Source organism: Pholcus phalangioides, unplaced genomic scaffold (genome assembly GCF_987345545.1).
Source record: "Pholcus phalangioides strain wild (caught in Gottingen) unplaced genomic scaffold, Ppha-v1.0 ptg000017l_1, whole genome shotgun sequence".
Classification (NCBI taxonomy): Eukaryota; Metazoa; Arthropoda; class Arachnida; order Araneae; family Pholcidae; genus Pholcus; species Pholcus phalangioides.
Window position 1 is genome coordinate 48,355 of NW_028301610.1, and position 15,999 is coordinate 64,353.

Sequence of the window (15,999 nt, forward strand, 5' to 3'; positions counted from 1 at the left end):
GTACGCGACGCAGGGTAAGGTAATTAAAGTAAAAGATAATAAAAAGTCTTTGTTGGACATAAAACCGCAAAAACCACAGCCGGCGTGTTTGTTCCGAACAAGTACGGGAGGCTGTGGTTTTTGCGGTTTATGTCCAACAAAGATCTTTTACTTTAATTATCTCGCGTACAGCAGGGATCCCACGAGAGTTTGCTAGGGGACGCTGGGTAAGATAATTAAAGTTAATAAAAGTCTTTGTTGGACATAAACCGCAAAAACCACAGCCGGCGTGAAGTAATCCGTACTTGTTCGGTCATTCACAAAGGAAGACTCTCGTTCCGCTGCCTTTTGCGCCTTGAAGTTGGGAACCACAGAAAACCAACTTCAGCCGACCACCACTGTGGGGTTCAAACCCGGATCCTCGCATCGTGAGTCCGTCTCTATACAATGCTGATTCCTCTGGCGAAAAAAACCAAACTCTCCCAAAAGATAAACATTTTTACGCTTTTTGGGTAGAAAGAAACCCGCTTTTTGTGCTCCAGGCGCAAAATAATAAAACTGACCAGACTGTGGGCACAATTTATTGAGAGGGGGAGAGATCGCTATTTTTTTTCTCCTCCAACTCATATCTTTGCTAGACATATGCCAAAATGTCCAGACGTTTCAAGTAGAAAACTATTGTATATATCTTTTTGGTGGTCATCATAATACTCCCTTCTCCGTCTGGTCGGAAATTCTGAAGGGAAAAAAAATTAACCAATGGACGGCATCATTAAAAAAAGCTTGACAACTGTAGGAGCTACGTATTACTTTTTGCAGATATAATGACGGTTCTACTTCAAAACAGCTGCTATACCACTACTATTTGTTCCTCTCTTTGTTGACAACTTATCGGGCGAGTTCGTATAACTTTTCCATAACTAGAGCCCGGATTATATGAAAATGCATATGTGCACATGTATTTGCAAATTTTGACCTTTTTGTGTTAATGCACATAAATGTTTAAAATTGAAGAATTCCAGAATAAGTGCATATTTTTGAAGCTTAACGAAAGTGTGTTCAATCACATTTTTATAATTTTTCGAATGAGTATTGTTTTTAAAAATTCACATGAATAATGCATCACGTAAGATACGAACAGTTGCCAATAAGCAATTGGCAAGTGTTCGTATCTTACTTGAAAGATAAACAGCATTTAGAGAAAGGATTTTTTAGTGAATTACGAAAGATGTGTTTGTTACCTTTGATGGTATCCGTTGCTCAAAAAAAAAAAACCAGATTTAAAAAATAAAATTACTTATTTCATCCTGGCTAAGATAGAGCGAGTATTAAAATTTTGCAGATTTTTTTTGCAAAAAATGCAAGATGAACCAATTGCTCTATAAAGAAATAATAAATTATAGTGAGCATCACTCAGGACCGCAACTAGGGAGGAGCAGGTGGGTCTTGTGGCCTGGGCACTGGATGAAAGGGGGTACGGAATGTACCATTTAACTGCTGCTTTTACATTACAAGTGGGCGCCAAAATGCGTTCTTGCCCCGGATGAAAAAGTATCTAGTTGCGGCCCTGGCATCATTGCTAGGGTAACCAACTCACCCATTACTAGAAATTTCCAAATAAAAGACGTGTAGAAATAATTTGTACGAGGATTTTTTTTTTCTAATTAATATGCACTGAGAAATTTAAAATATACATTTTAAAAACACGTTTGCTTTAGTTTTCAAATGCATATTTTCTCAGTTTCACTACATATTTTGGAATTTTTAACCACTTTTTTGGGAATGTTTTTTTTGGTGCATATTTTGTGATTTTTAGCGCATGTAATCTGGGCTCTATTCATAACTATTAAAACGAGCAAACAGAAATAAAATATTTTACCGATGAAATTGTAATAAGGTTAAAAACATTTTATCTTGTTTTTATATTTATCTTTTTCATTTAAGATGAATTCCTATCATGCCGAAAATGAAATGTATAACAGATAAATTCCGTGAAAGATTTCCGGCCCTTCGGCCGGGCAGAGTGCACACACGACTTGTTGCCCAGTAACATGTTTCGATAAGGTTGTTAATTGTAATGTTAGCTTTCTTCACATTTGTCAACATTTTTAAACTAAGTAACATCACTGATCGAATCCATCATCCTAAACTGAAATTTGAGCAAAATCTCCAGCAAATTTAAATAATTTATTGATTTATCATATTTACCAATACGAGTTGGGATTACACATAATCATCGATAAATGTGAAAAATAAAATTTACTAAACTTGGTTGGTAATTATGTATATAATAGACGGTGTGATTATGCATAAAAATCGGATTTATTAAATTCCCGGAACCTATACGGGTTCTGTTTTAGTTGGAAATTATTGTAGTGGTGGTTTTTTACAGAAAGTGGCGCCATCTGTTGGGTAAATGACGTCATCAAGGGTGAGCACGCAGGTGTCCTCCTTTCTGTTTTCGAATATGGTAATCCTACATATGACCTGCAATTTGTCGGAAACTCCAGTGTTATTTTTAGTTTAACGCGACTTCTTTTAAAAAATTGAATTCTTTTTCAATAAATAATTTAATAAAATTCAAAATCGATAAAGGGAAATGCATCAGATCATCGATATTTATTAGTTATCGATGATCTTATACGGAGCAAGATTATTATATTATAATTAATCGATATTCATCAGCGGCGCGCAGGCGAGGGAAGTGGGCGAATCGTCATGAATTCCGCGTCATCGATTATGTCTAGACAAGGCATCGATTATTCATGAATTTATATCGATTGAAAGAATTTGTTAAACGAACAGCCGAAATAACGCGAAAATCGCATCGAAATCCTTGTCGCAAGGATAAAAAAAAGGATAAAAAAAAGGATAAAAAAAAAGGATAAAAAAAAGGATAAAAAAAAGGATAAAAAAAAGGATAAAAAAAAGGATAAAAAAAAGGATAAAAAAAAGGATAAAAAAAAGGATAAAAAAAAGGATAAAAAAAAGGATAAAAAAAAGGATAAAAAAAAGGATAAAAAAAAGGATAAAAAAAAGGATAAAAAAAAGGATAAAGTGAGGGAGGACCATGGTAACCTCCTTGGTTAATAAAAAATCATGCCGGTTAACCAGGGTTCAATCAATGGTCTACGAAATTCCTCAATTTTGTCTGATATAATCTCATTATAACCCAAAACAATAGTTTCATGTTCAATATATGCTTGATATGTCAAATATCTTTGTTCAGCTCTAAGATCCAACGGAAGACATCCGGATATAATACCTGTAATGCTTCTGTTGAAACTGAATCATAACATCTTGTAATCATCAATAACAGTATAAGTTGTATTTGTATAATAGTTTTGTTCGCACGTAAAGCAGGTTCCTAAACCCTAAACCATGCTTCGCAAGCATGTAATATCGATGTTTCTATTGTCTTAATATATATTTCCTTAACACCTTCTGGTCTAATATTCCCCAAGTTGCTTTCATAATACGTCTTAATTTATGAGAAAAATCAAACACGTTTTCCCTCAGTTCAAAATGTTGTTGAAAACTGAATCTATGAATCACCTAAGTATTTAATATCTCCTTTATTGCTATTATTTTAATCTCTATATTGCCCATCCTAAATATTGGCGGGCTCTTAAATTTTTCCCCTCTCTTTTTACAAATAACATACCGTATATACTCGTGTATAAGCCGAGTTTTTTTGTAGAAAAATTCGTTCCTCAAGTGGGGGTGTTCAATCTCCAGTCCCGCAGGCGTCAACAACATCGATGAAAAACACTGATAAATTTAATTCGAATGTATGGTGCATACATTCGAATATGGAAGTATCTCAGCACCAATCAATGGTGACGAGATACTTTCTGGGTACTTGTGGTCTAGCAACAAAATCAATAAATGCATTACATAATATCTATACATATTATGTTTAACAGCACGTCCTAAAGTGTATTTTGAAATAGTGAAGTATCTTTTCAAAATTGTTCCGTGGACAGACTAAAATTTTACACGGGCCTGCCAGTGGTTTGTGCATTAGAAAAACTGGTGGCAGATGCATGATGGCAAACTGGCACCACACATAACAAGCATAACACAGTAACAGATTTCATGTTGGGTTCACAACACGTACACGCACATTCCAACATGTACCAATTTATTAGAGGTTCCGCAGAGGAATATGGACGAGGTGCATGTCTGGTTTAGTAGTAGTAGTGGTTTGTGCACTCGTGTGATTTAAATGCTTGCATTACTTGAATGTACAGTGTGTCCCATAATCGCCTGACGGTTTGAAAATGGGAATAACAAGAAAACGGTGACAGATATTAAAGTCATTCTTGCGGAATGTAAATGTGCGAAGTCAGAAATTTCAGCAATGTCATTCATGTTTCAAGGGATTGTATAGATATTAAAATAAAAAAATTAACCTTTTATACAGACAACCTGTGCCCAAAAACCGAATTAAAAAGTTGTTGCCCTGTTTCTTCTGACGCCAACGAAGAAATTTCTACATTTCTAAGTGCAATATTCGCATGTATATCTTGATTCAAAAATCAGAGAAAAGGTGGGAAAGTAGCGATGTCCGTTAGATTTTCGAATTAAAATATCTCAGTAAATACTGAGAAACAAGGAAATTCTTATTAATTAAACTGCTTTCTTCCTTCCATTTTTGTTCTTTTCCCTATGCTACGTTTATGTTGGAAGCTACATAATAAAAAAAATATAATAGTAGTATAGATTACATGTATAAAAAATTCTTTGAAAAGTTGATTTAGTACTTAAAAGGTTAGAATAATAGATTAATAATAGATTTTATAGATTTTCTTCTGATACCAAAATCAATTTTTGTGAAAATTTTAAGTGATATTCAAAAATGAGCCACATTAAAAAATCTGGTGACCAAAAATGTGCCACGAAACTTCATGGTTTCCAAAACTTGGCATGTTCATCAGTTTCCAGACAATTTTCCAAAATTTCAATTCTATGAATAATCAAATTTATTATATTAAATTGATTCTAAATACGAATTAATGTGGAATTTACTGAGTGGCAAATAATTTTTTTATTAGAATTAAAAATGAAATGAGCAATAAATATATTTTATTGTGGTCTTTTGTTTCTATATTTCAATGCATGCTGCTTTACTTCGCTGGGCGCCTACTTACCCTCCCACCTCTACTTGTAACAATATTATTTGGGAAGGCCGCACACAGTAAATAGGGGAAAAAGGTTAGACAATTATACATTTTTTTACTTCGACGGCAGTCTGTGTGGAAAAAACAAAAAAAAAAAACCAACAATATGGTTTAATAATTATATATTATTTACGATAGAAATGGCGCATATGGCACTTTCACACGTTTACGAAAAGTGAATTAAAAAAGTTTTTTTTTCTCCCCAGCCAATTTTTTATACTCCAAAATTCACTGCCCCTAAGAATTTACCGCCCTGGGCTATAGCCCGCTTAGCCCCCCCCCTATGCCTATGGGCACTGGATTAGGAATGAAGGAGAAAAATAATTACAAAAACTCCAAAAAAATAGACAAAAGAAATTCATGAATTTCAAACTAAAGATGCAGGCGAAACGCCTGCATCCTTAGTGCTCGTGTGAAAGGGGCCTTAGCCGCTGTATGGTTTGATCAGTGGCCTGCCTGGGTAACAAACACTTCATGTGTTACCCAGTGTATGTTCACATAGTATTGGTTCAGTCATATCCTCCACAGATTGACTGGTAGCCTGTCTGGCTACCTCCTGACCTGCCTTGGTATCAGCCTGATCTCGCCCTCAAAGCTGTGGTTGACTGGTAGCTTGACAGGATACATCATGGTGCGAATCAACGCTATCCTGGTTCGGGCATCTCTGACCATTCGGCACATAAAAGACTAATCAACTGACTGAAACAGAGATCTTGGACTGTCTTGAAACTGACTGTGGCCCCACCAATACAGATCTAGTGATATGGACGATATGACCGAAAGGGTCCAGTCATCTCAACAAGTGGTGAGAGCGTTCTAATTATTGTTTCAGTAAAATAAATATGCTGAGAGAAAGGAAAAATTAACTTACTGTGATAACCAAGTGTGCAAATATGTTATACTAAACTACAAATTTTAATATTTAACTGAATAAATTTTTATTTATTTTAATAAAAGCTGATTGATTTGTTTCATTGTTGTCATCTGATCAATGAATTAATACTGGATCAAATAAGTAATAATTGAACCGGGAAATACAAAAAGGTACGTTGCACTGTGTGCAGGTTATACTCTGTGGTCCTCTTCATCACTTGTTGCAACTTCCCTTTCATCTGATTTTCACCCACGAGTCCTGTTAAAATATCCTAGGATAGCAAGGGGTCATATGACCCGATGTTGAGAATTGCTGCATTTGTGTACCGCGACACACCATTTCATAATGGCAGTCCAGTCACTAGTCTGGAACCAAACTGTGTGCCGCAGTTCACTGAGGTACCGTGATATTCTGGGTATTAAATCATATTGCATGGTTCAATAAAATTATCAGCAGAATATCGTAATATTTGCAGCACAAATAGCAACGGCAACCCAAGATGCTGTAGCTAACCATTCGGGAATTAAAGCCCAGTCACTGTTTTCAATGTAATTCCTAACATAGGCTATCCTGTGGCACTGCCGTACTTGGAGGGAAGAGCAGGCCCATACATTAAGACAGCACTGCTTGTTACTGCTTCTTATCCACGGGCGCCATGGCATCCCTGTTTGGGAATCAATTTTTCACCACATTATAACTGTTTAAATAAGTTCATGCATGTTTGCATTGTGCAAGAAATCTGCGAGCGTACATTGCTCTAATTTAGGTGCGGTCGAGTTCGAAACAATAATAAACAAATACTTGTATGAGACCAAGAATTTTTTTTTTTCAATTCAATCAATTAAACACTTTTAAATGTTGTATCTAATGTTTTTCTTTCCCTGTATGTTTTTTCTTACAAAGATGCGTTCCCCTCAAGGTTTCTAAAAGTTCCTTCTTATGGAAGAGAGAAGCTGCTTCCATTAACTTAACATTGCATACATGAGTTGGGGAAAAAATTCATTAAAAATCAAATAAATTTTTTAAAAATTAAAAAAAAAAAAATCTTGCCAATAAGCAGTTTTTGTTTCATCCACTCAAAAAAAATCATGAGGTTTTGAGCATGAACACTATGCAAAAAAAAATTCATTAAAAAACCAGCGCGGGGAATTGAACCCACATCCTTTCACTTTAAGGGTAAACGCCCTAGACCACAGAGGCACCGATCTCTCAATCTTTCCCTGGAGCTCGTGTACACTGAAAGAGACCGTACATAGGCGGCCGGACCAGACTCAGGCCAAGCTCTAACTGCTGACGCTGCCACCAGATAGCGACTTATACAAGGATGACGTCACTCTTCGCTACCATACGAAGGTTTTAACAACTGGCTGTTGCGTAGGAATCGAACCCATGTCCTTTCATTTTCTGGGTGAATGCCCTAGACCAGTGGTTCTCAACCCGGGGCCACGGATGAAAATCTCGCAAAAGGGGAGCCACGGCTGCTTATAGGGGGGCCATGAAGAAATGTGGAAAATGCGTGTCTAAAAACATTTCATTTCCAACAAAAAAATATGTAGAATATTTTCCCCATTACTTTCCTTGTTAAAGTAACATTAACATGAGGTGAAGGGGGGGGGGGAAGAAAAAGTTTTGCGTGTATCTGGGTGGTTTTACCACATACGTTGTGGGGGCTGACAATGCACCAAGACACAACATCCATAGAAATAGCTTCGGGTCAAAAGTTTAGTCTTTCTTTTTAGGAGGCTTTCCTTCAGAGGCCTTTGCTCATGAGATAATTTGATAAAATGGAATTACAGAACCCCCGGAATAATTGTAAAGACAGGAAATTGTCCGGAGACTTTTCATACAAAGAAGCTGCCATTTAAAATGCAAACAAAGATTTTTTTACCATTCATTGATATTCTTTTGGGTGCTGGCTATGGTGATTGTGTAATAAATGTAATCCTGGAAGAAGAGGGGTTAAAAAAATATTAGTTCGTCAATGTGGGGGGATATGGAACATCCTTTCCAAACAAATACAGACAGATAGCCATCTAGCATAGAACAAACTCTCCCCAGCTGGACACTGGGTGGTCTGTTGGAGTCAGAAAATCGAATAAAGAATGATTGCTATATGCGTGGTTTTTTTTATGACTTTTGAGTGGGGGTGCAATGCATTGCCACTGCCAAAAAGAAATAGCAGTATACTATGAAAGCCAGGGAAATCGAATTCCTGTTACCGTAATAATAAAAATAAAAGAAGGAGGAATGGTGTCGCCTGTCTTAAAGGGATATTTGTTAACCCTCCTCCCCCCCCCATACCCACCCACGTACCTAGGCTAGCCAATATGGTCCTTAAGGCAGAGTCATAAATACAATTCAAACAAATAAAAATAATAATTTGGACCCGTGATTGGATGGCAGGATAGTTCAACGCCTACTGTAAGAATTTGAGTAGTTAAAGATCAAATTTAGTACTTGAGCAAGTCTCAGATAATCTTATTAGTTTAACGAAAACACAAGTGAATATAGTGATTTGTGTGTGTGTGTGTGTTTATGTAATTTGTCATAAACTCATAAGAGATTGTGCAACATCATTATAAGATTTCGAGACAAATGTTTATGTATATATACGGTGTAATTCTATTGAATCTGATATCTTCTGCAATCTAAAAGAAGGTAAGACTTGTTTGCATTGCTTTTTTTCTCAATTTTAATTTAAAATGCGAAGTAAGGACTTTAACGAAAATAAGCCCTTAACAAATTTTCAACTTGATAGATAAATCCCTGGTGCTATGTCGCCACGGTGACTAGAAAATCGGTATTGGCGCGTAAAATTTTCTGTATGTGATTGATAAATTTGAGTTATGAATGACACAATTTTTTTTCTGATTTCATGACTTTTTTTTGGATTTAGTACTTGATTTAATATACAATAACAATACACAATTTAATGTGTGTTTGTTCAGAGCCTTATCAAGTTCGTGTAGTTTGTAGAGCTTGACAATATAGTTCGGGGACTATTCACTTCCACACTTATATGTGAAATACTCATCTACGTGAAATATGTATATCATTACACATTTGGGCATGTCAAAATCCAAAACATTTTTGAAGCCCTAAAACAGGATGGCCTTAGTCGCAGTAATATTCATTGCATTATATATGTACCATTGAACATTTAAACACACTCTGTGTTTGCTTTTAGTAAACTATTACTCAATACAGTGGAACCTCGTTTATACGGCCATAAAACAGTTGGCTGCACAAAAATGCGAAAATCACACACCTCAAACTTCTCTGAAAGTTACCCTCCCCTCATATGATATATCTCAATGAAAATATAAAAAAAGAAAATAATTTCTTTGATTAGGTGTGAAATTTTATAATATAAAAACCCATAAACGGGAAAAAGTACCCACGAAATTCAATTTTTTTAAATTATATTACTGCATAACTGACCTAAGAAACTTTTAATTGGCATAATATTACTGTTGCTTCAATCCCACGAATTCTTATGCTATTCCTTTCAGGATTTAAAAGGAAAAAGAGAAAACATAATTTCAAGCACATTTAATATTTAAAAATATCTTATTTTCGTCTATTTTGGTCATCGTTCGGTCTTATTTTCGTTTGTTTTGCTGATTGGTTTCTATAATGCTGATACAATGTATTGAGACCTCCTCTAAGATTAACACCAGCAGCTCTTTAATGGTTTTCTAAACGAAAGAACCGATATTGTACATATGCTGTTTGATACTGACCTATTACTGATACTGTTTCCTATTAACAGCCTTGTATCATCCCAAATAATTTCAATGCACTACTCTGCAGGAATAATGTTGTGGACATTAGAACAAAAAAAAATCCTAAAGGGAATATGGCCACATTTTAAATACCTAATTCAAATCCATTTGTTTGAGACTCACTGTGTCTGCTGATTTCTCAGAAAATGCAATGAATTCTGACCTAAGTGTTAGCTATGCATTAAAATTTCTATAGCTGGCTCAATGTATCTCTTCGTATCTGTCAATTTAAAGTTTATGGCTTTTGAGGTAGAAAATTCCGCAAAAATTACGCGTATTTTATACATAGAAATAATTTACATAGATTTCAAACATTTAGAGTTCAAGTCGAAGTGAAAATGCCAAATACTGTAATTGAAGTTGCGCGTCACATAGTGGCCAGTTTTGCAAAAATCGTGACCAAAAAACACCCAGAAAAAAGTTTTGTCGTTCAACTCTGATTTTTTCACAGATGAAGAGTGAATAAACTTTACCTTCTTGAAGCGTTTTTTTTCTTTGCTCATCACGCATCTTAGTTTTTGCCCAGAAGGAGCTTCAAGTATACTGCACACATCAATCTAAACTTCTTAAAAAATCACTCTCGTTCAGAAATTTTGTAGCTCTTCAGGTAATTTTAGGAAGTTAATTTTTTTTTCTTCAACTGTGTTTGATTTTAATTTATAATACATAATATTAATTATTATAATTAATAATTTATAAATACATTGTTAATTTTGTTTTGGTATTTTTATTAAACAATAAATTATTGTTTCAACCAAATCAAGAATAAGTATTTTAGAAGCTACTGTTAATTGCTCCTGACAACACGCATGAAAGATTTCAGTTGAACAATATCGTGTGGATACAGTCCCTTTGTTAGTTATGGAAAAGAAGAAAAGGACGGGAAGGAAAAGAGATAAAAGGGCAACTAGATGGGAGATACCTTTTGCACAAATGCCCCGAAGTCCCTATGATCGCAAGTGACACCGTGCATATTTGTTTATACATCGTGGGAATCCAGGGAGTTGTGTCAGAGGAGATTTATTATGTAGGTTTGTTAGACTGTCCCGCAAAATCAGGGACGGGCTTAAGTATTTTGAGGCCCGGTGAAAAAAAAAAATTGCGGTCCCTCCGAACAGGGGTTTTCCATGTCCATGGGTGACTCTGGCCCGCCAGGTTCACACTGGTGTCCGAAAACGACTGTAAAACTACTTCGTGGTCATAAAAAAGATACCATTTGACAATAAATATGGACGAAAGTGTGCGCTTCCCAGTGAAAAAATTGCGAGTGCTCCCCCAGGTACTTGAAGGTTTTGGGCTCTCAGGGATAGAAAACCGATTATCTACTCAGGCTTCAAATTCTTTATCTTGGACTGAATTTTAAGCTATTGGTTTGTTAAGAAGTTGAAGTCAAAAATGTAATCAAAACATTTTTATTCCCTTTTGGAGCCCCAAAAATTTAGCGGCCCGGTGCGGACGCACCCTTTGCACTTGCCCAAGTCCGGCCCTGCATAAAATACAGGACAGAACAATAATTCTCATATTATTCAGCAATTGGGCAGGCGAGGCGATCCTTCCCCTCGGGACCTACGTTTGGTCCTAGAGATATAATAGTTTTTAGAGATATGACAACGCATTTCAGTATAATTAACTGTGACATTAATGACGAATCTCTACTACAGGGGTTTTCAACGCATGACTCGCGGTACACATTCGTCTCTCGGAGCTTTTTGTTATGGCCCACCGGTCATTTAACAATTAATTCTAGAATTAATGAAAGAAATTATTTCGGAATCGATTATGGAAATAATTTTAAAATAAATGAAAGAAATAATTTTAGAATTGATGAACAAATGATTTCAGAATTGATGAAACAAATAATTTCAGAATTTGTAAAGAAAAATTACTTGTAAATCAATGAGAGAAATAATTTCGTAATTTCTGATAGAAATTATTTCACGATCAATAAAAGAATAATTGGGTAATTCTTGAAAAAAATAATTTCAAGAATATAACTCACTAATATATATTTTTAATACCGCACATATGTATATAGATTATATATTTTTTTGCATCATATTCTCCGCTCAAGATACTCTCTATGAATATTTCGTGCAGCTGTTCTCGTGGACACCAAGCATTGTGCCGCACTGTTTAGCTATATTTTCTATCTCGTGTCACGCTGAGGGAGTGTTTGACTGATGAGCGGGGGGGGGGGGTTTCGTTTGGCCTTGTCACCGACTGGAATTTTTCCCGACACAACCACGTCCTTCGGGAAACTATGCAAAAATCACTTCGGTGACAGAGCCTGTGGTGTTTGATTAACTTGTTTAACTTCCCTCCCCTGTATTGCATCACGTTTACTGTACTTTTTATTACATACCATTATTATATACTTTTATACCATTATTTTAGTAGATTCAAAAAAATAAAAATAAATTCAAATATATATGTTTACATGCACAATATTTGACCAACTATTTTCTAACAGCGGGGGGGGGGGTGAATTATTGTCACAAGGGGGGCCACAGCAATGAAAAAATGTTGAAAGGGGGCCATGGGCAAAATAAGGTTAAGAACCACTGCCCTAGACCACTTTACATTATGCTCCCGTTAGAGTGGGTCATGTGATGAACCGGGTAACATCAAAACGAGTATCATTCTGAAGCACGCTTGCTAACCTTATATATTTTATAAATCTTGGTGTTCACCTATATGTCATATACTCATAGGCATATGCAGAATTTTCTCGAGGGGGGGGGGAAGGGGGGTTCAGATTTTTTTTTGCTTCTGGGGGTTACGTTTCTTCCTGCAAAATAACACTATAATCTTGGCGGAAGTGTGTGGGGGGGGGGGGGTTAGAACCCCCAAAACCCCTTTGCGTATGCCAATGCATATACTATATCTAATGCTCTTTACCCCCATCAAGTTTATATTACTGAAGCATCCAACTGCCCCAATGACAGCGGGGGCAGTTGGATGCTTCAGTAATATAATTGATTGACATTGAATGCAAGGGACTGGGTTAGTACTTGGCAAATTTCCCCATTGAAATGTACAGTTTGATCTCTAAATATTGGATTTTAAAGATTAAAAAAAAGGATGGAAAAAATGGATGAAAAAAAAAGATTAAAAAAATATATTATTTATTTCATCAATACTGGAATAATTTCTTTCCTTAATGCTGAAAATTTTTTCATGAATTCTGAGACTTTCCATCCGGAATCTTTCATTAATTTTGGAATTCTTTTCATTAATTCTGGAATTATATTTCATTAATGCTGAAATTCTCATTAATTTTGAAATTATGGGGGGGGGGGGGGATGCTGAAATTATTTTTTTCATTTATTGTTTTAAACTCCTATTTATGCCCAATGAAGCACTATTTCATTGCAGTGAATTAAAATAAAAACAAATGTATGGCAGGAATATTCTTATTTGTAATCATAATTATCCTAGCATAATTTCTAAGTTCGTTGTTTTGAAGAAAGTCAAGTTGGCTTCCTTATAGAAATACGTGAAAACCGGGACATTCTAGCAAAAAAATCGGGACAGCCAGAAAAACAAAAAAAAACGGGACTTTCCCGGGAAATGAGGGACGTATGGTCACCTTATTTATTTTATGCCATAAGAAAACTGCGCATTATGTGTTTTCACCGAGTCGAATGATGTTGGAGGCAACGTTCTCAGCACTGCCACGGCGAAGACCTCTGACGTCATACGTCCAATTCAAGCTCGATGCTCTTCACTCAATCTAGTAAGTCCGTCCACATGACGTCATTATAATGGCGATTCTTTCTCACACAATACAAACACGAGGCAATTACTAAATAATTCACCAAAAATCAGCAAATTGTCCTATTTGCACAAACTAAATTTTAAAACATTGGAAAAAAATTCACTCTTTCTAATAAATTTATTTTCTATGCCCCTGCCTACCTTTCCCCACAAATTATTTTTATACTTTTAACAATGGATACGCCATCTTACCACATGATCTAAACCAGTGTTTCCCAAAGTGGGCGATGGAATGGTACAGGTGGGCGATAGAAGCTACGGACTTAACATAAGATCCTATGGGTTCACTTGAGTTGGGGGGCGATGAGAGGAAACAAATTGCTGATGAAGGGGGCGATAGAACAAAAAGTTTGGGAGACTATGATCTGAACTGACAAGCAAATAATACTCAATGCAATAATTCCTCACTTATATCAACCCCTATTTTATATATAATTCAACCTCAAAAAAAATAATTTTTAAAACTTACCACACCATACTCTCCTGTTACACCTAATCGATTATATTCCTCCTTTTAAAGCTTATCAAACGCGATCATTTAGTTTCAAGCTCAAGAATAAACATTCATCCTTTGTGATGACTTGACTGAACTCGTCACCGCCACCTCCTCCTTCTTCTTCAATTATACAGGGCTTTATGCCTAAGGGCCATCCCACCGTCCCCTTGGTTTGTCACCGAACACCGTACGGATTGGCCTTGGTCTAATAAAATAACGCTCGTCATCCTCGCGGGATCAGAGCACCGCTGCATGTATTAGCTCTAGAATTACCACAGCAACGTGGTAATTATCCAAGTAACGTAGCACGATCTAAGGAACCATAACCGATTTAATGAGCCATTCGTGATTTCGCTTTGTACATGCCGTATGACTACTGGCAGAATCAACCTCCAGACCAACCATGGCCCCCGCTCTGTTCCCCTAGGGGATATGGCAGAATCAACCAGGTAACGTCGATTCCGTGATCGATTTCTGACACCACTGTCAAGGCAGAGACCACAATCGGACAGTGAACGACCCCTTACAAACACGCACCGTAAAGCAAGGCCGTAGCAGGGGGGGAGGGGAATTGGGGGATCTGGTCCCTCCCCGAAATGTGAGAAAATGACCGGGATATCACTTTGGTTTCCCCTCCCGAACGAAATTTCTGGCTGCCGTAGAGTCCGATTCTCAACCTCTCGTTCACCAAAAACGGCTACGAAAGCGAGAAACCGGAACGCACATTCGCAACTCGTTCTCTCCATATTACGATGTCCAACTTACATCAATAGCAAGACTGCCGAGTCAGAAAGAAAAAGGAGCCGTCAGCGAGAGCCCCAGTTTTACGAGCAGAAAGACAAAAACGGGGGAAAAAATACTTTTCATTTCTTCCCTGCTCTGACCATAGGCGGAGATTGACTTGGAAGTCTGGGGGGGGGGGCACGATGATGATGATGTCAATTATGTTATGATTATAATGAATATATACATTAGATCAGTTGAATCCACCTTTGACGCTGGGGGGGGGGGGCAATGCCTTCCCAACGCCCCCCCCCGTATCTCCGCCCATGGGCCGTCACCTCACATACAAGCACTTCAAAAGTTCGTCTCAACATCCACTTCTTATCACTCTCCCAGCGCTGCTGAAGGTGTGAAAAGTTCACAACACACACATAATATGCGTGATTGTTGCCTTAACAGAGTAATGAGTGCATGAATATCCGTGACTAGAAAAATGTTATACTTACTACTTTTGTAGGCAAAATAAGGTTGAATAAAGATAACATGCGGATTTATCATACACTGGCACTGTTGATATTTCAATATGGTCTTAATAAGTAACGTAATTTTGCATCCACTTTAGCAATGTTCTGTACTTTTTTCCTGTATTAAAAACATTGAAGAATCACTTTTATTTCTGGTTCAAAAGTATGGATACGAAACGCGTTTGTATTTTAGATATACAAAAATATTCGGTTATAGCGAGTTGAAAATTAGGAAGCATTCCCTACGTGTAAAGAATTTTCAAAAATGCTCATTTTTCCCCTCTTTCCATGAATTAAAATTCATGTTGAGTGGCAAAATATTCGCTGAAACATGCTCTAAAATAAAGATAAATACTACGCATGAATGTACGTAGCTGCCGTTTTTTCGCGATTTGCAGCAAATAGCTTAAAATTTTAAGTTACAAAACAATGGTTGACACGAAGCTCACTATTTTATATTTTTTGCTCCTTCAAAAGTTAATAGGACCTTATTTCGTGTAAGTACCTTTATTTCTTCTGGAAAAAAATTGGCATTATTTTTATAAGTCGGGATGGATAGACATCAAATTGTCGATTAAAAAAAAAAAAAATTCATTCATGTTTGCTTCTTCATTTACTTATTGTAATTAATAAATTTTATAGAAATAAAAATTTACAG

At 36.3% G+C, this 15,999-nt stretch overlaps 1 protein-coding gene across 1 annotated transcript in view; it reads right to left on the reverse strand.

The window, feature by feature from the left end:
• The window catches only part of LOC149072082 (uncharacterized), a 29,037-nt gene extending 14,843 nt beyond the window's left edge, over positions 1-14,194 (reverse strand). The window contains exon 1 of the transcript XR_016194382.1: positions 14,068-14,194. The gene's annotated coding sequence lies outside the window, so the exon portion shown is untranslated. The remainder of the gene's footprint in view (positions 1-14,067) is intronic.
• Positions 14,195-15,999: the final 1,805 nt, after the last annotated feature.